Source organism: Neopelma chrysocephalum, unplaced genomic scaffold (genome assembly GCF_003984885.1).
Source record: "Neopelma chrysocephalum unplaced genomic scaffold, ASM398488v2 Primary Assembly neopelma1_135, whole genome shotgun sequence".
NCBI classification, from domain to species: Eukaryota; Metazoa; Chordata; class Aves; order Passeriformes; family Pipridae; genus Neopelma; species Neopelma chrysocephalum.
In genome coordinates, this window is record NW_020897797.1 from 1,451,528 (window position 1) to 1,474,413 (window position 22,886).

Here is a 22,886-nt window from a genome sequence, read left to right on the forward strand (position 1 = left end):
TACACTAATGAAAACTTAGAAACTCGATGGTGGCAGGAGGAAAGGAGATGCTGTTGTATAACTTGCCCTTCCTGCCCAGACCTGCCAATGCAGCTGGATTCTGACTTGCAGCGTCATCACTTTTCCTGTCTTGGCCCCCTGAACCTGCAAGCAGCCCCTCACGGTGACCTGCCAAACCCTTGCTATCCTAACTTTTCTTCCTTTGAACAGCCTGATAAGGGGCCAACCTGTGCAGTAGCTTCTCACTGTGCCCTGAAGGGAGAATACAATGAGGCCTATAAAGTGAATTGCACTTGTTACCCGAGGCAGCTTTTGAACTCTGCACGGAGAGGCTGGAATGCCCCCTTCCACTTAGCAGAACAAAGGGCAGCCAACCTGCAGGGGTTTAAATCTGAAAGTTAAACATGAATGTGATTAATGTGTGGCTTTGAATTTCATGTATTATTGAATTGTATACATTACTCCAGGCTTGGAGGTTTTTCCCTTTTATAGTGCAACACAATTGTATGTTCTGTTTGGGAGGGGTGCAGAGCAGAGAACACCAGGCAAAACTATTTCCATATGTATTTCCCACATTCTCTGCCTGAAGGACTTGAGCGAGCCGGGATTTATACTGTGTTTCACTGACCCCAAAAAAACAACTTGAAACAGATTTAGAGAAGATGCACCGGAGCTCATTGCAACTGAAACACTGGATACTTATTTGACAGCCTCCAGGAATCCTTCCAGGTCCACCCTTTCCTGTGAATCTGCTAAAGCTCCAGAAGATTATCAGAGTTAAGTGAGTGTGTGGGATGCTGGGTTTTAGGAGACGGGTTGCCTCTCGTAAGAGTCATAAAAAAGATCAACTCATGTAACCAGTACTTCGACTCCAAAGTCTGAGTCCTTGATCCCATTTAAGTCATAATCCACTGATAGGAGCCAGAAAGCTGGACCACACCACTCCCATGTGATCCTGCTGGCTTCAGGGAATGCTACGCAACCAGAAGAGTAACCTGGCTTTTTCTATTGGGGAAACCTTTAATGTATTTTTAGAAACAGTTAATTAACATACAAGGGGCAACTGTAAAGCACGCCTGGACACTTCCAGTTGGAACTTTTCCATTCTCTGTATAGCTTCGGGCAAGTCTTCTCGCAGCACCACAACATAACACAAGACTAACAAGGGTGCTGAGAAATACTTGAAAGTTTTATTTTAGGAAATATAGTTCTTTTTTAATTAGAGGGTTTCCCTGGGAAAATCTTAAATGCAAAGTGCCAAATGGCCAGTATCTGATAGGCACTACCTGCCTTTCCGTGGCAGCGAATCTCCTTCCGCTGGTCCTGTGCATTTCCATAAACCCATCCAGTCTCTGCTGTGCCGGGTGCAGCTCTCACTACACTGGTGATTCTGTATAGAATTAAACAACATGTCTGCATAAACAATGAAGCTACACAATTCCATGCCCTGGCACTTTTTTCCTCAATGTCGCAGTTTTGATCTCCCGAGAAGTACCTTCAGCTTTGCAGAGACAAGGCACTGATTTCTCTCCCACCATCTAACTCAGTCAACTACTACTGAATGCATGCAGTGCAATCACAGCTCACGGTGATGAGTTTATGGAGAACATTCTGCAGTATCCAGCCAGATCTTCAGAGAACTGTTTGCATTTTGTTAAGACTGCTGGGATGAGGGATTTACTATTGTATCATACACCATCACTCAGCTTGCTATGATTAGTTGTACAAGAGCCACCATTAAAACATCCAGTAAGCTGGCCTTCGATGGGACACTTCTCACTTGGCTGGGCAGGGAGGATCTGGAAGAAATGAGATTATATAAAGAATTCCCATTTTCCAAAGCTCAGGTATAGATGGCTTCTCATAATTTTCCATGCCCATTTGCATCTGGAACTTCATTTGCTTGTGGAATGGAGTATGACTACTACAACAGGAGAGCTCTGTCTCCTGGAATGGTTTCTGGCTCAGGAGGACAACTGACCTTTGTTCTGGACAGGAATATGAGCTCTGCTGCCATTGGACACCTTTGAATCATTGTCCCCTATGCTTTAGCCATTAGTTTAGCCTATTACTAGCCAGGACATGGATATAGGTTTATTCTAACAGCACTAAAAACTTCTCTAGCTCGCCAAGCTTATTATAGAGTAATGCTTCTTTAATTCCTTACTTCCCAATCAAATGGTCCAGACAGTGAATATGGGAATTGTAGCAGTGATTCTTACCTGATATATATGTCCGGTACTAATTTTGCCAGAGTCTTCCTGAAATATGTGTAGAAAAATTATTGACCACTCAGGACCTTTTGGGAGCAGGGAAGCCCAGAATATCATATCATTGATCCATGGCCAGAGATCAGTCCTGCAACTTCATCCTCAGTCTGAAATCTGGCAAATGCTGTGCATTTGCACTAGCATGGAGCTTACAGAATCCAACTGCAGCTCTGAGTTCTTAACAGCAAAAAATAAACCTGCTGCATCTCCTGCTCACTGTGGTGCAGTACAGATGCAAATCAGACAAAGCAAGACAATGACATTTCTGTCAACTGAGTGAAAATATCATTTATGCTTATACCAGAAGGACAAATAAGATTTGAGCAGAGGACTGGACAAGAATGCTCTTGCAGTTCTGTGATCCTCGATCTGACCATAAAGCACATACCAATGTAACAGTCAAATGTACTAAAAATGTAACATACATTTTGATCCAGCCCCCAGAAACAAAAAAAAAAAACCTCTATATCTCCTCTGCAAAATGATGTTTGCAACCCTCACATACTGCTCTCAGCCCAGAGAACTACCTGTTTGCTGGGGACATATGCATTGCTTTTGCTATTTTGCACCAGCAAGACCTGACCTGCATCTGAACTCATGCAGATATTTCAATAAATCTGCAATTTACCCCTAAGTCCAAAAGTCCTTGGTTAGGACATCCCTGTTCTGTGTGAGCTAAACCAACTATCCCATTTTTATTTTGGCATGGCTGGTCCTCCTCCAGTCTCTTAATTAATACAAGAGGAAAAAATAGAAAGTGTGACAAGACCCACTGACGGGCCTCTCTCTGTGTGTGCTCATGTGGCTCCTTTCTTGGGGGCTAACCCAGGGCACAACTCTGCTCTTCTACACATATCTTCCAGTGGAAGAATTTTTTTTTCCCTCCATAGATTTATCCAGACTCCAAACTTCAAATTCATCAAAACTGTCACAGACCATTTGCAGGATGGGAAGATATTGTGGGTCCAATCAGCGTGGGTGTCACAAACAATTATCCGCTAGGGAATGATCCCAATTAGTAAACACCCTGCTAACAGGCCACCTCCCCAAGGACACTGATTGCCTGTGACAGTGTATTTTCAGGATGTCTGCTGGAAAACTACAACTCAAGCCTTTCTGGGATGGCTTCTGGCAAATTCCTTGTTAACCCTACAAAAGAATCTACACATGAATAATTAAAAATAGATTGAAGTAGAAATTTAAATTACATTTAGCTTTGTCACCCAACCCCCTTTATAACAAAACCTACTTCTCATCTGGAATAAAATGGAAATTCTATTCCCTGTCTTGGCTTGTATGAGGCACTCTTGTATTTTGATGCTTTGCTCTAGGCTTTTGGAACTAAATAAAGATTTCAATATAAACACTCCCTTCCACTTTCTCCTTTCTTCTCTCCTTTTCTGTTAGTGCAAAATTCTTAAAGAGTTGCCTGAAGGACCAAACTCAGTAAGTGTTTGAAACCCAGCTGCTCTCTCCTTGCTTAACACATGCTGCCTTTTCTGCTCTATGTCCTACCTTAAAGAACAGCCCTTAACAATCCCAGAGCTGTTTTTATTGAATGAAATCACAAAGAGAGGAACAAATGAAGATACAAAATTAAATATTATTTTAAAAAGTAACTTTCTGATCATGCAACTCTCTCCTGAAATGGACTGGCAGTAATGCTAATAGGAGGTAGGAAGACAGATTTGGTCAGCAAGGCTGCCTCCCAGCCAGCTGTCTTGCTCCCAAGGAATGGACTTTAGTGCCATACTCGGCTTCCTTTCAAGTGTGCCAGGTCCTCTCACATCACTCAGTAATAATCCCACACCTCTGTGATTTTGGCAGGCTCCTGCACAGCCTCTCTCCTTCTTCTCTGGCCTGAGCTAAGCAGACTCCCTTCTTTAATATGTGGAGGCAAATAGATTTATTTAACTCATCCCTCATACTTTCAGCTCAGATTTCAATCCAGTTGATTGGTAATTTCTTGGCAGTAAATTCTACTCCAGCGATATCTTCAGCAGGGATAAACTGCCAAATCTCTATAGATTTCCATGGAGTTTTGCCACTTGGCCCATCCCAGTCCAGCCCAATAACCTGACTTGAGTTACCCTGTTATTAGTCTGTCACACACACCCAAGTGCCCATACTTTGCTGTCTCTCACACTGAGGCTTTCAGGGTTCCTCCTTCCTAAAGAATTTTGCTTTCAGATGTTTCTCTCATAAAGAAAAACTACTTTTCCTCCTCTAATATTCCATCACTTTCTCACCAAAATGACCAACTTCCTGGTTTCTGCCATGCTTCATGTACAAGGTAATCAGTAATGTTTGAAAAACATCTCACCTAAAACTATCATTAAAATGCTCTTTACTGCTTTGCTAATGCACAGGAGGAGCCCTCAGTGAAATGGATGAATCAAAAACTTTCATCAGTCACATTGGTTGAAAATCTGCATGACCAGAACCATGTATCATTTGTCATTGCTACTAATCCCCATGACTGAGTTCCTATCCAAAACAAGCCAAACAATTTCAGAGGGAGGGCAAGATCTTGTAAGACCATGTATCAAATGCTCTCCTAGGCTCCAACTGCAATATATCTAATGCAATCCCTTTGTCCAATACTTTGCCTTTGCATGATTGAGGATGAAATTGCATAACCAGTCTCTCCCTGTCTCCCCCAGGCACAATACCCTGTGGTTTGGAGCAATTAAAGACTTAGTTCAAGAATTTGTCTCACTTTTCTCCCATCTTGGTGGTCCACACTAAATCCCAACTCTTTCTCCTTTGCTTTCTTACTCCTTTCTTCCTGATCCACTATGGCCCCAGCATCCAGAGCTTCACCATTCTTTCTCTTCATCTGCAAACTGCGAAGTCATGGGGACAAAATGTGAGAGAAGATCTCTGATATGACAACCTCAGTTTACAAAAATCTTAACACTGTTCCTTCCTACTCAACTCCCTCTTTTCAAAAGAGGTTGAAAAATATTCTGAATTCCTGTCCCAGATGAAGAGATTGTTCAGCCCTCTATAAAACTGCAAGAGTTATGGGCACTTGTGAATTTGGGAGAGAAGAGATGGCTGGCTCTATCCCAGGGGAAGGGCTTTGCACATCGAGCTGAAGAAAGAGAATCTGGCCCTGCTTTAAAGAGGAGGGACACAGTTCTATTTCTAGCACAGGCATTGTGTGACCAACACACAATCCTCTGAAGTCAAAGGATTTTTGCCCTCAGATATCCAAGGGCAGAAACCAGGAGCCATAGAGTCAGCCCTTGTGTCAGCTGATGGAACAAGCACCCTCCAGCTGTAAAAAAATAGCTCCCAACACTAAGATAAATCTGGAGCCACTGGAAGGGTCCTTGCAGATACAAACAGATTTATGATCCAAAATTCAAACAGGAATTATCATTACAGCCACTGCTGATGCCAGGAGACATTCATTCCCTGCCTATCCATCCTGTTTGGCTCACAGATCCCAGTGGTCCTCCTCAGGACAGCCACACCATCTATGTGAAAGCACTTGGCTTCTGGGGATGCCATGAATTTTCTGCGTTCCCTACTGCACACACTTGCCAAGTAGGTCTTGATTTAGCTACAGTAATCTCTGCTGCCTGTTCCCACAAAGAGAACTGTTTATTTTATAGAATCTCAAATGGATGGTAATAAACTACCTGCCTTCACATCAGAACAAGGTCACTGACCCAATCTGCTGCCCAGCAAATGTGTATAAATTCAGCAAGTCCTAGAACTGCAGTGAGAGCCAAGCCTGTCCTGATCACCCTGGGCTGCCAAACTTACTGCCTTGTGTTGGTGTACCACAGGCGGGGAAAGCCTGGCCTCTAAATGGGACTTGAGAGAGGATGAGACATCAGGGAATTGCACCCTTGAAAGGACGGTAGGCCCTAATTGCTTTCACCACTGCAGTTTCAATATAAGCTACACAACCAAAAGGGAAAGACTTCAAAGCTAGACCAGCAGGAGCTTCCTGAACTTTGAAGGAGCAACAGCACTTTGGTCTAAGAGGGCACTGCCCATACATGTAGCTGGAGCAGCTCAAGGCACCTCTCCTTCCTGGAGAGGGGGCACTGACTAGCTGATGCACTGTAGATCAGCTTGAGAAATGGGAATGTCCTGGCAGAGGCAGGTTTCTGGACACAACACTTCCAAGCCAGAGAACTCTGGTGAATGTCTGAGTTGGGCTTGAAGTGTTTTACTGCAATGGCCACTTTAATGCCACTGCACACACATGTGCTGTAAGGTTTTACAGGAGGGCTCATGGCACTGCCAGAGCTGACCGTTTCCCAAAGCCTCACATCAAGACAGCCAGCAATTTGGCATGTGGTTATCGTGCCTTCAGCAGCAACTCCCTGACCATATGATCCTGACATCTTTCGGATTCTGGTGTGGTACTATGGTCTCATTTATGTCCACTTAGCCAGGACACAAGCAATGGAGTTTTGACCAGATTTATGAGCCTACATCAGGAGGGCAGTGACACCCAGCCCAACATAAAGCCTGCCACTAACAAGGCAATCTGACCGGATGGTTTGAAACAGCAGAGAGAGCTTGTACTAGACCAGCATCATCTCTGCAGTGTTTTAGATCCAGTATTAACACCCTAAAGACAGTTTTATGGTACCATTGGGTGAGGACTTTGCTTGAACTCCTCTGGTTTAAGCCTTGATTTAAGCTAATGTATAATTCATAATGGGGATGATAACAGATGGCAACTTGTGAAGCCACAGGAACTCAATCAGTTGTGATCACATGACAACACCCTAAATAATTTAAATCATATCTTACTGCAAGAGCTGCTCTGCTGGGGCCCCCTGTTACAGAGACACCAATGCCACACTGTGGGAGTCATCCTGCAAGGCACTTGTTACCAAATCCCCCTGTCTGCAAAGGGAGAAACTGAGGCACAGTGTGAGGGGCTTCCACATGCTGGCTCAATGAAAGCAGATCACTGGTGTCCTCCTATTCCTCTGCACCAGACCTCAGCCATGAGGTCCTGATCTCTCCTCTATATATTGACCATGCTTACAAAGATATTTGCAAGAGAGAGATTCAGACAAAAAACATTATTTTAAAAAGGGGGTGGGCGTGCCTCTCCTCCACAGTATGGTTGCTAACTCCAAGAAAACCCTCCAGAGAAGTTTATCATCAGACCAGATATTTTCATGTCAGAATATCTCTTTTTGCTTCAATTACAGGAGGAAACTACTTTTCCAACACATGGCCTAAACCTTGGTGACATGAAGACCCTTCAGTGTCTCTGTGAGAACCAGGAGGCCCTATCAAACTCCTCAGCCACTGCAGGAATGTGGGATGGAGGGCAGCAGGGAGGCTTCTCTTATGAGTTTCAGCACTTTCCTTTTCTTTGCATCAATTTCCAGGTTGCTACATGCATATGAAATTTGGGTCTCTGCAGCAAAGTTTCATTCCCAGTTACTTGAGGCAGTCTTCTGAATAAGAAAACTCTTTAGGAAAGAAATGTTCTAGGAATATTCCAACATGCTCTGGATTACAGAAATGCTTCTACTCTCACAAGGGAAAAAGCACCATAAAGAATATAAAACTTTAATGAATTGTTATTATCATCTCAGCATACTTAATCTACCCCTTAGAGAAGTCACACTGAGTTTGAGCCTTCTCTGGAATTCCAATCAATCATAATCAGAACAGTTAGTCCTGGCTCAAGCACAGGCACTGGCTGCTCACCATAAGCATAATCAACACAGACTGCTGCCTCCCGCCTCCTGACATATTACAAGGGAACACTGCCTACACCACATTCATCCTTAAACATCACTTGACTGCCAGACCATTTTTATTCTTCATTTCAAAAATCACCATTCCCTTTTTTAAACACTTAAAATATAAAAGCGCTCATGAGCTGATCAGCTAAATTCCCCCACAGTAACTGTTGCGGGCACATCCTGAACAAAGCATCTCTTGAACAGAGAGGAAATTGCCACCTAAAAACCCTTCCCCATCCAAAAGGTGTTTGAAGCCCTACTTGTTGGTCAAAGCACAAGGCATGGAGTTCTCCAGCACACTAGTTCTCACTAAAGCACAAGCGTGAACTTTCTCTCTGGTGTGCTATTAGCACTTGGCAAAGATGTTTGCAGAAATACCACTTCATAAAACAAAGCCCTGTGTGTATAAGATGGACGAGATTCTCAGCTGGACTAAACTCTGAATTCAAGGTAACTATGGCAAATGACACAAGCACAGATACAGATCCATGTTTCCTCTAAACCTGTGTGTTAGCAGTGAAAGACAGAACAGTCAATGGTAATAACCCTGTTATTATCTTCAGGTAATGCTGCAAATCCAAAGATACCTCATGCCATGGAGGATCCTAGAGCAGAAGAACTTCCTTTCCAAAATGATAATCATCCCAAAACTTCTCACAGATGAAGCAGCTTTACATTCAGAATCAAGTCCTGCATTTATCTCTGTGCATTTGTCTCCATACACCTGGAGCAGGGACAATTCTCCATCACTTTGCTAAGTGGCTCCAAAAGTCTAGAGAAGTTGCGGCCAGGGGCAGCCAGCACTGAAGCAGGTTCAAGGAAAGTGCGAACCATCGGTTTAACTGCAGAGAATCAGTCAAAAGTGATTGTCTGTTTCAGCTTGGACCCAAGGAACCCCTCTCTTCGTAAGGAGCAAAATCCATTTTTGCCACCATGAGTGAACAGCCCACACACAAGGTCCACAGTCTTTCCTCCACTCCCCTGTTGCCAGGGCTGCCTGTACAAGGCAACCAAGCTGCAATCCCTGGGGTAGGGTAAGAGAAATCTCTCCCCAGCAGTGATGGACACTGCCTCTATGCCTGGCCTCAAGGCCAAGCTGAGTAACTAGCCCTGAGAGGAGGCACTTTTAACACAAAAATTATTCAACTTGCTTGAATAAGGAAGGAAGAGAACCACATCACTCACATGCTCACCTGTTCAGGCTCCTTAAGGAATGCCTCTTTCCACCTGAAAAAGCAATCTGACACTTTTTTTTTATTATTTATTTCAAGCAAGTAATGACATGTCTTTCTTATTGCACAAACCGTCAAGGCACTAACTTCAAAAGCAATGAACCTTACACTTCACGCTTAATACAGGAAATAGAATTATAGGATTTTGTTGGTTTTTTGGTTTTTTTTAACATGGAGAACTGGAGTGATCTGAATCTAGACTGAACTTAATCTCCTAAACAGGCCCAAACCCAAATCTCCACTCCGAGTGCTTCCAAACTTCAGGGCAGGTTGGGTCTGGCTTATGTCTCTTGGTCCGAGTGTGCCAAGTCCTGCAGCTCCATGCAGGTCCTTGACATGCTCCCAGCAAACTGGTGTCTTGGCTACCTGCCTCTGGGGAGGAGGGACAGAACAAAACACAAGATACTGCAACACCATGACCTTGGGTGATAAAACTGCCCGAGGAAAATAGATAGTCGGGGTTGCAGGGAACTGCTCCAAAGAAACCAGTGCCAGAGCAAAGAGTGCCAAGGACAGCGAGTTTAGCAGAAGGTGGTGGAGGGAGGGAGGCTGAGGCTGGGAGTGCGGGATGATGAAGTTGAGACAAACCTGAGAGGGAACGCGCCCTGCCACGCCGGGAGGGATCCATAAACTATCCAACAGTGTCCTCTGCTGGCAGCAGCCACAGCCAGCCGATGTGGCAAGGCTCCCGCCCGCGGAATGCACCTTTCCTTATCTTCTAATTACATGAGTGACTAATGTAAGTGGATAAATAACAGTTGCTAAGGCATTTTGGTCTTGACTGTAGCTATAAGGTCAGGATAGGATTTTGGTCAAGCTGAAGCATGAGAACTGCAAAACAAATTGTCTGGATTTGCTTGTCCAGGCTGTCACTGACAGCCCAACCTGCACAAGCTGATCACTCAACAAGGAGGCTGCCACACGTACAGTGTTCCCCCGTGCAGCTTGACTGCAGCAATCCAAGGCTGTCTTCAAATCCTGGCTTGTTACATTGGAAAAAAAAATCCTTTGGCTGTTTTTCCAGCTTTCCCTTTTCATTTCAGTTTTAAAGAAAATTCTGGTTCAAAGGCCTGACCTCAGAAAGGTGTAAATCACTATAAAAATACCAAGTGGAGATTTGGAATGATCTCAGGCTTGGAGAGTGTCTTTACCTCACACTAGCGCAGCCAGACAGTACCAGCACGGAGCAGCTTACTGCCAGCAGTGAGCACACAAGGGCATGGAAAGAAGCAGCAAGACTGGGCATGGAGGCAGGAACTTTCCACTTTCAGAGAGCTGCTTTCTCACTAGCATGGGAGTAAGGAAGGCACAACACAGCCTGCAGACCATTAACACATGTGAGCATTCACTGCATAGCAGATTCACAAAAAAAGATGTCACAAAACTCCTAGAACACAGATGTGACACACACACCCCTCAGAAAGGAGGGATGGAGGAGCACAGATAGGGAGATCTAGTGGGAGAGAACTCATTCTTTCCTGTGATGGCAGATCCTTTTCATGAAAAGGCTCCCTTTCCTGGCATCCTCCCACCATAATCTGGTTTCTGGTTGTCCAGAGGCTGAGAATGCCAGGTGTAGCTCATGGCTTGAGAAAACCTGTGGGCTGCTAGAGGAAAAGGCAAGCTCCAGAAATGCGTACGGAGTGTCTCTCGTGCTCACTAAACCCACATGCCAGGGGTGTTGTCACTCTGAGTAGCACAGAGAAAACCCAGTGTTCTGGGGCTGTGTCTGCCTCATTTTCCCCAGCACCACAGGGGCAAATGCCAGCAGAGCCCTTTTAGCCAGCACAGGCTTTCCCACTTAATGCTGTGTTTTAGCTGTCACAGGACAAAAGCAGGTCAGCTAACCAGCTTCATGAGAACACAATGTCCCTCTGTACCTACTGGCCCCTCAGGATTCAAAAACCAAAATGAGGTGTCTCAGCTCCATCTATAAGAATTATGCATAAAAAATATATTTGTTGGAGTAGAAATTGGTAAAGGCAAGCAAGCAGAAACATCATTTTAATGCCCCTTCCTCTGAACACTGTGTGCTGTCAGGCTTCTTTACATCTGGGGCTGGGAAAGCTCAAGAACAGGCACTCCCTCCTGTGTGGTGCTGTGGGTCAGAAGTGATTTTTTTCCTTTTAAAATCATAAGAAAGAGGACCTGGCAGAGCACTGAGCAGGTTCCTGTGCCCCAGTCCAGTGGGTTCCTAAAACACAGATATCTCCTCAGGAACTTGGCAAAAGCAAACTGAGAGCGAGCCTGCTCCTCCTGTCCGAGCACAAGAAGCTTTCTCATGTAACTCTGCCCTGCTCTTCCCCTCTGCTTCGAAGCAGGAGTGCCCAGAGCCCTCCCTCAGCCTGCCTAGGCCTTGCTCTGCAGCTCCTGATTTCAGGCAGTCTCTGGGAGGTGTGTACGAGCTCCCTTTCTGTGATGCAGAAAACCCAGCTCTCCTATTCCCTGTGTACGTGTTCAGATTTTGACTTTACCTAGGGTTTGACAAACTGTGGGCATAGTCCCTGGGGGCTTCCCAGCTGTGGGGAGCCAGGCAGTGACAGCACAGAGCAGGCAGCACTGGGATGGTGTAGAGACAGAGCTACAGGCACACAGGGTGATTTGCAACACACTTGGGGAGTGCATAGTGAGGGGACATGACCCCTTGAGTAAGACAGGTAAGATAGATGAGATGTGGGATCACAGTATCTTTTTTTATCTTTTTTTTTGTTTCTTTTTCAGAACTACCTCTGTGGCTCCATGTGAATATAGATTAAAGGGGAGATATCCATCAACTTGTGCACCCCCAGGACACTGGCTGTTCTGACCCAAGCACTGCCTGTTTCCAGCTCCTGCTCCTCCAAGAGTACGTGCCATGAGCACATGCACTTCCAAGTCACAGTGGATTTTCTTGCTGACAATAATTGTTTTGATATAAGACAAAACATAAAAATACAATCACTCCTCCATCTTGCTGTAACATGAAATTTCAGTAATCCGAAAAGTAGATAGAGCAGATTTATGAAGTTCTCCAGGACATGAAAAAAGTTGAACACAATGCCAAACACTGCCAGTACAACATAAACCACACAAGGGCAGCAACAATAACAACATGTAGCAGAAATGGGACAATGTGGAACCATTACATCCCACTTGTTTGTATAACCTGTATGGAGAAGTGCAGAGCTCAGCCTCACACTGAATCACTCAGGCAGCATCAGGGACAGGCTCTGAGTGAGTGTAACCCCCAAAGGGCACCACTGAGATCAAGTCAGAGATGTCTCTCTCAAACAAGTCTCTGTTCCTAGATTGGTCCCACAACTCCATTGAATCTGGAAGTACGAATTCCCTGAAATGTTTATGTCATAATTAGGATTTTTCAACATTTACATAAAACCCCCATTTACAAGCAAAAGCAGATTAAAGTGTTTCACCATGTGTTCAAGAATCAGTCTAGCAGATTTCTGTGGTTTCTTACATCACTTTCCTGCATACAATGATAAAATCACTCATAGGTTACTGTTCTCACAATTGATTTCATGCAGTGCTGAAGCTCCATATAAATCCTGTCACAAGCTCCTGGAGGGAACGTTGGAATCACCTACAAAGTCTATAGCTCTAGCTGAGTTTATAAACCACAGGACATATCAGGTTCCAGTGGTAATCCCTTGGCCACCAGGATAGTCAGGAAAGGCAAGTTCCTCAGCTCAGACCCAGAGCCCATCTAGGACCAAGAGAGGGCAGTGTGTCCTACAGATCCAGCCAGCAAGCCAGGAGCTCTCAAGGAGAGAAGCCTCATTTCTTCACTACAACCACATCGCATTAACCTTGTTTCTTACAGCAATTAGGCTCCTGCTATCCATCTGGGGTGCATCCGTGTCTGCCTAATCCTACTTGAGCCTTTTGGGCAGCCCTGGAGATTGAGGTGCAGGCCTCAAAGATAGGTAATTTTCCTCAACTTTTTAAAATCTGGGAGTCAAGCTAGTCATCAGCAAATCTATATGTGGAAAAGTAAAAGATAATAATTGCACTAGAAATCCAGCTATATTAATCTTGTTGTTCAAGAACCTGCATGTTTTATAAGGTGAGGCAATTTACACCTCACAGGAAAGGAATAATGAAAGCAAGTGGCTGTATCTACTTTCAGAAGAATTTTTGAGAAGTACAGAGACTAATTCCCATGTGTCTGGGATTGGACTGCTCCAGGAAAAGGGCCATTCCCTCCTGCACACCAGGCTGAATCTGCTCCAGAAAGGAAAAGTAAAAGCAAGAGAAGACTGAAGCTGAATGCAGCCCAGGAGAGAGCTGAGTGCATCTGCTGTGCAGAGGGAGCAGAGGACAGGAGAGGGGGCTGTGCAGCAGGAAAAGTGCCTCTCTCCGCCCTGAAGAAAGGAGCTCATGCTGGAACAGGGAGAGCTAATGGGGAAACAGTATGCTGCTTCTCCACACTCCTGCCAGCCTCCAGAAATCTAGACAACACTGAGGCTCAGAAGGAGTGGATTATTTCCAACTGTCACTAACCTGCTTTGCAGTCCTGGACAGATTCTTACCTCCTGGTAGGGATTAACCCTTAAATCTGAGCACAAGCTAGAGATGTAGGATCTCTCTGCTCATTTATAAATAGCTCACCTACACACTTCACAGGAGGGCAAATGCCAGTAAGCAGCTTTAATGGCAGCCCCAGCAATGACAATGACAGCAGCAATAACACTACTACCTTTCTCCAGTGTGTCCTTATTTCCAATATCCATCATACTAACAGGGACAATTAAAACCTGGGAGAAGCCCCAGGACACTGACAATTAGCGACTGTAGGCCAGGCCTGAAACATAGTCAAGGATCAGTAGCTACAAGTCTGTGAAACAGGCTGGGCAAGTCACGAACGGAGCACACGACTGGCACCTCTTGTCTGCACCTCATCGTCCCCTCAAGCCTGTACCACATCTCACACATTTTCTGCACCAGGCTGTGGCCCTTCTCCTGCCCACACACCAGGCAGAGCTTTTAACTTGCCAGTTTGACACAGATCACAGTGTGGGGAAGAAGAGAGGTTTCAAGGCATAAACAAAACAAGCCCAACCTGGCCAGTGTAAGGAAAGTGATTTGTTACTATTAAGTCACACAGGATCAACACACTGTGGTCAGGATTCCCAGTGTTGCAGACATGGGCTGTGCCATTTGGCTGGACCCCATGAGCAGACAAACACATAGGTAACCACAGCCTTCCCTCCTTCCCTCTATTACAAGACTTAGTGCAGCAAACACGTCTGTCTGTCCTCCACCCCCCAGCCTAGCCAAGGCCCACCCCTGAGAGAATGGACAAAACGATTTGGATCACTGATCTGCACCACATCAGCAGGAACTGACTGCTCTGAAAGCTGTGACAGACATGTGCTTGTTATGCTGGAATTTCTGACCCAAATCCTACAAGCCTTCCTACAGGGAGGTTTTGCTGGGTCATCTGATAAGCACCATCTCCAGCAGAACCGGCTCAGATGCTGCTGCTGGTTTCTTCCAACATTACTATGAATTCAGCTGGTTTTAAGCAAATACATTTTAAATTATTGTGTGTCTCTGCTTTTGCCCACTTGCCACTGTAAAAAAAAAAAAAACCCTGTAGAACACATAAAGCTCTTTCAGTCCTCCTGCACACAGAGCACCTTTCTTTCCACTGGGGTCTCTAACTTTGACAGAATTAGCCTCGAATTAAACAAGATCTATCCTGGACAGCAAAAGAGGACTTCTGCTGGAGGACAGGATTCAGAACTGCTCAATAACATCAGGATTTACAGACCAGTCAGAGCCCACAGCACCAGCTGCTATACGGATGGAGTAAACAGCCCCTGCTCCATAGATTTTTAAAAGCAGCAGCTAAATGCAACAGGGAAAAGGAAGGGAATAATTAACCATATCATTATACCTCCATATAGTGTCTGATGGAAATTGCCATCTTGCAGTAAACTGATTTCCATTATGATTATTTGAGGATTGAGGGGAATGAGAGTTTACTTCATGCTTTCAAGAAAAAGCCTGGATGTACTTATGAGAGCAGCTAATAGGTAGCAGAGATTGCAGCATTTGGGGAGTGATGATGGCCCTGTACAGTGTAATGAAGCATTAAAAAACAAGGAAAGCTGTTGCTGCAGTTCAGGAACAGATCAAAGGCCGGGAGCACCCCAGGAGTGAAAGGAGTAGCTGATAACAGGGCACAGTAACAGAGCTGATACATGGGTGCGACTCAACCCTGAAGCATCTTGCCGGTGCAGATAGCAAGCCTTGGAATGAGTCACTGAGAGATCAAATGCACCGTAAATGGGACAACAGGGCTGTTCGTGCCAGCAGGCAGATGAGGCAGGAGAAATCCAAGGCTTTAGGCTCTCACAACCTCAAAGAACCTCTTCATATTTCTGAAAAATTAAGCCTTGTGTTTAAACCAAAAATATTCACATGCTTCCACCCCTCCTGCGGTCCCACCTGCAGGTCCCGAAGCACCACAATGAGGCCTCTAACTGGCCCAGGAGCTGCTGCCTCCCACCCAGAGCTGAGTTCCAGTTTCAGCTGCCCTTCGATCAGCACTTAATAATCTGCATGAAATGCCAGAATCTGCTGGAATAAGAAATGGAGAAAACATGTGAAAATGCAACTGAAGCAATGGTAATATTAAAGAAATTCAAAAAGGGGAAGAGGTTCTTCCATCACAGCCCCTCTGCCTAAATACCTCCAGATTTTTAGTCAGGATAATGACTTTCACCTCTCTCACTTCCAAACTCCTGCATGGGGCTGCTGGTGCCAAGCAGTTGCAGTGCTCTAGTACAAAACCCTGGCAGCAGGAACAGAGCTTTGGGTTTCCAAATCACTGAGGGCAAACAAGGTGCTGTTTTGACCAGGAGGCAGAGGTGCCTTTTAACAGCAGGAGAGGGTTGTGGACCAGTCCTCTTTAATATAAACCACTTTTTGTGCTGATTTAAGCCTAGCACCACTCAGGCCAGTGTTGCCGTGGAATGGAGTAAAATAAAAAATAAAAGGCAACAGATCTGTAAAATGGTTTCCATTTGGTGATTCTCTCCTCAGATTCCTTCCAACCTATTTTGTTTCATTAATTAGAGCTTAAAAAAAATCCTCCAAGGTTCACAGACTTGTTTCTCAGGCTCCAGTGCAGAATTTAGACAATAAGAAACAGAAGAAGCAGGTCTTGCTTTAAAGGTCAACCTAATTCAAAAGGAATCTGCATAGGGCAAAAAGCCAGCAAGGAGTTCCCTGTTGCTCTATCACATTGCACCACATCTCAGCATATACTAGGGAAACGCCAACTGCTTTTGTTTCTGGATATCAGATACACTCACTCAGCACAGAAAACAGCCTTCACCCTCACAATACTGCGTGTTACTACAAGCTCTGTCAACACTGCCCTTAGTTAGGCTGAGGTAGTCTTTAAGTTGACACCATCAGTGTTGGATTCACTGTACTGTTTTCTACCTGCCTAAACAGCCTCCATGTTTCTCCCCTCCACGGCCTCTTGCTTGTTTGCACTGAATTCATGCTCCTATTCACAGCTCTACTGACTATGAGACTGCAAAGTCTGTGAATGTTGGGTTGGCATCACATCAGCTATGGAACTCACGGTGTCACACCACGTCTCCCTGTAGCAGCATGTTAACATCAATGCCTCTGTACCACAGAACTGTGTTCCAGCAAGCAAGGCTGGAACAACTTGAGAACAAAATAAATGCACCCAAAGGCTATCCTGTAAAACTGTGTGGTGTCTCACAGACTTGTTCAGTGTAACAAGAAGTTTCCATTTCAGATTATTTAATTTCTAAAATGTCACTGCATGAGTTTGTCCCTGCAGAATTGGAGCTCTACAGTCTACTACTATGTCACATTTCCTCAGCTAACTTGGCTGAAGGAAAGAGTGAGCATTCAAGCGTTTGCCTCTGGGTGGGTCTCTCAGGGTGCTGCTGCAGCTTGACACTGAATATCCTGTTTGTATCTTTTCTCCCCTTCACAAGCAGCTCAGCCAGAGCCTCTCTAGCATCAGAAATAATTCTGTCCTCGCAGTTCATCTGTAACTGAACTCACATGGCAACACGTCATTTATCTAAAAGGACAGTAAAGAACTGTAACCATAACAGGGAGAGAAATGATCTTTTGAAGAAGTGATTTTACCTACAACCACACACGTTAAAAATGGATTAGTCATAACTGCAGGTTTTTTCAGGGCTCTCTTCCAAATCTGACTCTATTGAATGGCTTCACTCTGCATTTCTGCATCTAAGTGCTTTCAGGTTGTTTTAAAGTTCAGCCTTAGCTTTCATTTCCCACAGCCTGTGTAGCTTGTTTCAGGAAGAATGAACAACCTCCTTGCAATTGTTTCATTTTCTAGCCCAGAGCTGTGGAGATCCGTTGTGAGACCCACGAGACGGTCTGAGTTGAAGAGCTGAAAACAAACCTACACAGTCAAGCAGAGGGGGCAGATCTGCTCAGCCCTTGGAGTCAGCTGTTCTCTCCTTTCAGTTGTGTTTCCCTTAACATACTGTTCCACTCTTTCCACACTCACGTCATGCTGCTTCCATTCAAAAGGAAACAGTATGAAACTTCATTTTTGTATTCAGGAGGCCAGCGGGTACTCAGCTTCTGCTGCAGGAAAACGGTCATGGTTCAGCTCCTGTTCCCTTTGGATGCTGGAATAACAACAGGGACAGACTGGCTGGAGGAGACACAGCAACACCACAAGATCTGTTCACCTTCTTCTTCCCTTCTTCTTCAGCCCCATGATAGTTCGTAGCAGTTGCAAAAATTAATACATGTTGAGGAGCTAATGATATCCCTCTGTCCCTCATAAGGTTTTAAGATACCCATCTTAAAAGCACTGTATTAGAGCTAAATATTGTAATTATGATTACTAGAGTGCACGAGTCCCAGCTTGAAAACAGGGTAAACTGCCTCTTTGCAAATCACTGCTGACAGCAGGCTTGGCCTTGGCGGTTGCCCCAGCACAAATCTCCTTTCGTGCTAGCCAAAAGTTGTGAAGGCAGCAAAAATTCCTACTATAGATGAAGTCTAAAAGTATATTGCAGGAATCTGTCAGCTGGTGCTTGTGAACAGACTCACAAGACTGTGTTTGCTAAAATCTTTGTTTTGTGTGAGGCTGCACAGCTACTCAAGCAGTCAAAAGCATCTGTGCATCTACTTTGTTAGCTGTCATTGCAACTGTACTTTGCAGGGAGGTTACATAGTTTTTCACTATACAGATGTTTTTAACCCCCTCTGCTAAAAGCAACCAAACATCAATATATACGTATAAAAAATGTGCTTCTCAATAATTCAGAGGGATTTGTGCTATCTGGTCCCCGAGGCACTTCTTTAAAACCCACCTATTACGTTTGGCTATAAATAAACTAGAAGCAGGAAACTGGATGAGACTGGGTGGGACATGGGATGCAAGGAAGGAAGGAAGGAAAGATAAAGTCATTCCAGAAAACCTAAATTAATTCTTCGCAATACTATACAAAAGCTGGGTTCTGAAATATCTCAGATATTCTTTCCTCAGGTAGTGAAGAGATTCTTTGCCCCAATAGCCAGCTATACTAAGCAGCTATACTAAGCCTTGTCCATCCAAAACATAAGATTAGGGAAACCTTTGTAAACATGTTCCTCTTGTCAATGTTTAGTATGTCTAGGGATACAGGGACAAGATACTTCTCCCCAGAAGACCTTCTTGTCTCCAAGACACCACCAATTGCTTTGCCGATTCTTCTGTTAGTCAAATTCAAGCCTATAAAAAAAACATTTACCCTGCAGCCCGTGGAGAGTGTTTCTGTTCATCTGGCAGATAGGACAGAAGCTCTTCTTATAATCATGAGATCCAACTATATTAGGTGCCTAATCCCAAACCACTGACATCAATCAGAAAAAAAGAGCATTCTTCCCTTCGAAATGAAGGAGCTGGGATTCATACAGGCTCACACACACTCTTCATTCATGCAACAACTGCAAAGGAATTTTTTCTAGATACCGTAACCCCAGTTTTCATACAACTCCTTCTGTGCTTATGTACTATGGGGTGGTGGAGCCCTGTCATTAAATTTTGTCCTAATTTCCCATATTTTGTCATTATTTATAAACAGTAAGTTTTAGCTCATACTAAGCTTCTCTCAGTAATATATTCCTATAGTACTTCTAACAAAATATGAGAAAGATACCCTTTAATCCTGAGTAAAACATATATATGAAATCAAAGATTTGGGGGCAACACAATGAACTTTAAATTCTCTTCTACCATAGCCTCTGAGTATACATGTAACCACCACGGCTAGGACATTACAACAAAGAAGGAAACAAAATCAGGGTGGCAAAGAATGTTTTCCAATTACATCTGAGATTATGGCTGGAATTCTGCAACAAATGTAAATAACAAGGGAAACCTCCAAGTTCAACAAGCCAGGGAGTCACCTCTTAGTTTGGCCATGTGTATGTTCCACCAGAACAATACAGCTGTTTCCCTTTGAGGGGACACGCTGCATTCACTGTTTAAATAATGAGAGAGCTGTAAACACAGGACTGGCTTTGACACAAGCTTATGAAGCAAAGCATAAAAGCATTTTCAGTTAAAGACAAATTATTCGAACACTCATAGAGTAATATACCTGCAGAAGCCATTGCAATTGTCCATCAAACTCCATTTTTAGGCTACATGGCCACATCATGGTCAAGCAAAAAGCCAGGTTCGTTGTCACAGCATGACCACTTACGATAACATTTTTTTCTGTTCAAAAATATCTGCTTTCTGTAAAACAGGGGTTCCTCATATCTGGACATGTTTCAGGATACACATATGATGCAGTCGTGTATTACTTCCACGAAGTAATACAATCAAATAACTAGTAAATGTGTGTCATATCAAACTGACAACTCCACAGGTACAAAGTCCAACTTATCAAAAGGCTGATCTTGAGGAGATTTGTTCCCTTCTTCAATTTCCTTACTGTCCTTGTCTCCTTGCATCTCCTGGTGCCCCATAGGGAAAGACTCACTTTCTGCTTTCCTTGTTCTCAGTTAGACAAGTTTGCTGTGCTTCCACCTGCAACTTTTCTCCAACTGACAATGCATAAAAAAACATTTGCAAACTGGGACATCCAGGCTGAACAATATCTAGAAAAGGATGCACCCATTCCTTCACTAGACTGGAACGTGGATCTTTTCCTTTAAGCAGTCCCAAGAGAGATGTTGTCAGTGAAGTCTGTAAAATCTAACTTGAAGATCAGTATCCCTCATCATCAGTTATGCTGAGCTGCTGTGCCCAAGTGTTATTCCTATATATTGGTAAATTCAAACTCCCTTTAAATGTCATTCAGAACAGGTGGACTACACCACCTGTAGAGCATAGGTAACTTAATGTTAAAGCAGCCTCTTTTTCCTCGGTCACTTGGGATTACAGTCAGTTCCTCCATCACTTTTGGGAGTTTTCAATAGTTACCTCAGCACAAATTACAGGGGCACTTCCTTGAAATAAATCTAAAAGCAATAATGATATCTAATAAATATCTTACATTTTCCTACAAATTTCTTCCGTTAGTAAGGGAAAATTATGCCAACTGACTTCACCAGGCAGTGAGGATTAAACCATGATTTATAATATCCTTTAAAAATGAGAAAGTGTCTTTTAAATGCTAGTCACATGAGTAAGCAGTGAGTCAATATTCTGCATATTAACTGAATGCATTTGAAGTGCTGGAGTTTTTCTGAAGCCTGCCAAGACTGAGCCATAACAATTTCTTTTATAACTGGAGATCAGCCTGAATGAAAGACCTTCCTTAGATACAGAAGCTGAAGATCAGAGTCATATCCACATTACCTCCATTCCACTGATGTCAGCCTAGAGAAACGTCAGCCTAGAGAAAAAGAATCAGAGAGATGAATAAGCAAGATGAAGGAGCTGTGATTACCTTTTGGGTCATATAAGGAATATGAGATCACTGCAATCTAAAAATTAATCCAAAACCTTGTCTGTCCAACAGACTGATCTATCAGTCTACAGACAAACTCTGGAGCAGAGTCCAACGCTGAGCCCTGAAAGTTCATGTTAGAGACCTAAATACTGTTGGTGTCCCCTACACTTGAAAGTTTCCTTTATCATAAATGTTATTTGTATCTGAGACTTCAGACAGGAGTTTCTAGATTCCTAATCCCTGTGCCTTCAGTAATGTCAGCCACTGTTAACACAAAATAGTTTGCCTGAAAATATGTGCCTTTAAAGACAAATGTGTACATGTAGATACCAACACTGATCTTGACAAATCTTTTATCTGTTTCCTCCTTCCTCTTCTTCTCTGAACATAGAAAAGACGTTGTTACAATGAGGTGATAAATTTTACTTGGGAGAGTACCAGGAGATCCAGATCCAGATCTACTGACTTTTGTGCAGTACAAGAGTTAATCAAGTGTGTTAAAGGAATATATATAACTTACTCTCTGCTTTGGGCACTAGAATTTTTTTTTCCTGATTGTGCCCTGCTTCATTTTGTGTGGATTTGCATCTCTCCTTGTTATATTATCATAGAATTCTAGAATGGTTTTGGTTGAAAGGGACCTTAAAGCTCATTTCATTTCAACCCCCTACCATGGGCAGGGACAGCTTCCACTATCCCAGGTTGCTCCAAGCCCCGTCCAACCTGGCCTTGAACACTTCCAGGGATGGGGCAGCCACAGCTTCTCTGGACAACCTGTGCCAGAACCTCACCACCCTCACAGGGAAAATTTCTTCCTGATATTACATGCTTAAAGAACATATTTCTAGAGAGAAATAAGGTGGAAGCTGGAGGGCTGGCCGCGGTGAGACAATAACTCGATGGTGTGCTCCCGGGAGCCACAGCATCTCCCCCAGGACTCCCAGCTGCCCACGGATACCCACCTTGCCCACCCTCCTCTCACCCCCCCGGGCCTGTCGTGTTCCGCCCCACCGGCACCTGTCCGCTAAAAAGAGCCGTGATTAACGGCGGTATCACCGACAGCGGCAGGAGGCGTGGCGGGCAGCCTACACCTGACATTGCACCCTCGGCATCCACTCCTCGCAGCGCTCCCCTGGCAGTCCGGCCCGGCCCTGAGGAACCGCCAGGTCCCAGTGCGCCGGTCCCCGGTCTCGGCGACGGTCCCCGTTCCGGTCCCCGCCTCCGTCCCCCGACGCGGTCCCGGTCCAGGTCCCCGGGCCCTGTCCCCACCCCCAGACCCGCTACCGATCCCGGTACCGTTCCCAAATCCCACCTACGGACCCGAGCCCGGGCCCCACCCCTATCACTGGTCCCGGTCCCCGTCCCTATCCACATCCCCGGTCCCAGCCCTGATCCCCATTCCCATCACCGTCCCCGTCCTCATTCCCCGTCCCCATCCTGATCCCGGTCCCCATCCCCGGTCCCCATCTCCGTCCCGGTCCCCGTCCCGGTCCCCATCCCCGTCCCCATTCCCGGTCCCGGTCCCCATCCCCATCCCGGTCCCCATCCCCATCCCCGTCCCCGTCCCCGTCCCCGTCGCCGTCGCCGTCCCCGTCCCCGTCCCTGATCCCACTCCCACTCCCCGGCACAGCCGCTCGCCCTCACGTGACCCCTTGACCACGCCCCCTTCCCACGCCGGTCCATTCATGCCCCCACACCTCGCCCCGCTCAAACCCCCCC